This window comes from Gossypium arboreum, chromosome 1, assembly GCF_025698485.1.
Source record: "Gossypium arboreum isolate Shixiya-1 chromosome 1, ASM2569848v2, whole genome shotgun sequence".
Taxonomy (NCBI): domain Eukaryota; kingdom Viridiplantae; phylum Streptophyta; class Magnoliopsida; order Malvales; family Malvaceae; genus Gossypium; species Gossypium arboreum.
In genome coordinates, this window is record NC_069070.1 from 118379091 (window position 1) to 118381644 (window position 2554).

Genomic DNA, 2554 nt, shown 5'->3' on the forward strand with positions numbered 1-2554 from the left:
GGCGTTTACAAATTTTACTTTTCCTAAAGAAGTTAAGAAGTGTGTTTCTTTAAAGGTACATTCCTTTTCAGTTTTGTTTTCTTAATTCCTTTGTTTTTTTTTTTTTTAATTTCAAAAAGAAGTTTTGTCTTTCATTTTTATTAAAATCTAATTTCCTTAGAAAAGTGGAAAATCTCTAATGCACAATTTGTCAATTCATGTAATTAAAAGTTAAAAAGAAAACCCAATATGAGTGCAATACTTACTTGGTTGATATTGAAAGAACTTATAATAATAACACTTTCCTGTGCTTTTGTGCAGGAGTTGAGCTTCTCTATGGAAGATATCGATGGTGAAGATGTCAAGTCATGCAATATGATAAACACAGAGTTGAGACAAAAATCATCAGATTTCGAATATATACCTTTGGGGACTTCTGAATCATTGGATCTTTTTAATGTGATTAGGTTGCGAGAGGTTAGAGAACTAACTATTCACCACTGTAATAATTTGACATGCATCATTCCAGTGATGTTCATTCGAAATTTTCCACAATTAAGCTTTCTAGAGATAAAGTCATGTGAGAACTTGAAGCAAATAATTGGAAATGATGACATTTTAGCATCTTCATCATCATCACAAGGTCCTCATCTAGAATTCCCTCGGTTAAAGCAAATAGTACTTGAAAATTTGTCAAAGCTCGAGAGCTTTAGCCCTGTGGGTTATCATCTAGAATTCCCATGTTTGGATTTGCTTTACATTAAGCAATGTTCCAAGCTGATCACAAGTTTCAGTGCAGATTATTTAACGTTGATTGTGCATGCTAAAACTGATCAGGTATTTATCTTCAAAACACTTTTTTACTTGAGTTTTCCACTATTGTTTCTAAATTCTAATATATATGAAATTGAGTAATTTTCATTTTGTTTTTTATTTTATTCTCAATGAAATTTAATTTGTTATGAAATGAAGACATCTCAGCTAAATGATACCAGTCCTTCACGAGAAGCTATATTCTGGAGAAGGAGAAGCCCTACCTTACTACCTCAGTATAAAGAAGAAGCTGAAGAAATTTCATCCTTTAAGTGAAAAATGTTGCAGAAATCATTCTTGAGCCTAAATCAAGTCGATTGTACCAACAGTCAACACTAGTTAATTAACTAGGTAAATATGGCATGACCATTTACCTATCTTTCTCGCCTTGGTTTTTTTTGTTCTTTTTATTATTCTTTTTAGTTCTAATTATTACTTATTTATTGATTATGTTTTTCAAAGTCTGATCGATCAAGTTGCTTCTTTTATGGAATATCTACTCGTTCTTTATTTTTTGTACAGTCTGATGCATTTGTTACCTTGAAAAGCATTTTAAAACATAATGTTGGACAATTTACTCATTGGTTGATTTTTGTTGTAATGAATAAATTAATTTGTTGGTTTTGTTTGACAGAAATAAATGAGCATTCAAAAGCTAAAATCTTGACAGAAATATTTGGTACGCCCAAGGCATAGTTTATTTACTAAGTACTGATTTGTTCAGTTATATATATATCTATTCTTTTTCATTTATTGGGCAGGATTCTACTTTGAGGGATTACACACTATGCCAGCCCTCTAATTTAGGGGACTGCTTCATCTCTACCGTAATGGTGGTGTTGCTAATTTGCCTGCAATCGAAGAGAAGTATGGTCAGTACATGGTGAGTAGATGCTCCATCTTTACGGGGAAAACATGTTTACAACAACGCTACATAGTTCGCTTAAGTTTTTGATAAAAGCTTGATCTGAATTTCAGGCCTTGCATCAAGTGATGATGATTGGGAATGGGCAAGTTCCATTACTGGCTATTTCAAGCTATTTACTGAAACCATTAATGTCTTCTCTAGTAACAAAAGTCCTACTACAAATGTATATTTTCCTGAAATCGGTCATGTTTACATACTATTGATTGAATTGTGCAAGAGACCTAATACTTTTCTTAGTTCATTGGCATCAAAGATGAAAGCAAAGTTTTATAAATATTAGGGGATCAGATGCATACAAGATTGGTTGCAGAATGGTATGTATGTGCATTATCTTTGATATTTTCACACAATATCAATTTTGATTCATTATATATCACTAACAATATGTCGTTGGTATTAATATATTAGATCCTAGTCCATCGTCAAGCATTTATGCTATTCCCATTCATATGGCTCTAAAGAACCCTGTTTCTATGCTATACCGTACATGGATATGTGGTAAGCCCATAAGATGATGTTTGACTGCATGAGCATTTTTCCTCGGTCTCAAATCATAAATTAGACGAGTTACTATTGTAATGTTCTTCTGTCAATATGGGCAAATAGCGAATTGCTTCTTAGTATTTAGGAGTTGGGCTTTGCTGAGTTCTTCCGGTAGAAAGCTTCTTAGTATTAATATTTAGGACTAACAAACAATCGACCCTTTTCATATGATACAACAGTTATTATATTAGTACTTTATTCTTCTTTCCTCTTTTTAGAAGGAAAAATTTTCTTCTATTTTGAAAAAGTCTTATCTTTTATAAAGGTTATATTATTCATCTTTTAATTTTA

The 2554-nt window shown here is 31.7% G+C and overlaps 1 long non-coding RNA gene across 1 annotated transcript; it reads left to right on the forward strand.

Annotated features, from left to right (window-relative positions):
* LOC108481145 (uncharacterized) lies at positions 1–2032 on the forward strand. Its single transcript, XR_008285965.1, has 6 exons — positions 1–55; positions 301–816; positions 952–1143; positions 1427–1471; positions 1554–1675; positions 1771–2032. It is a non-coding gene; the product is annotated as an uncharacterized LOC108481145 (long non-coding RNA).
* Positions 2033–2554: the final 522 nt, after the last annotated feature.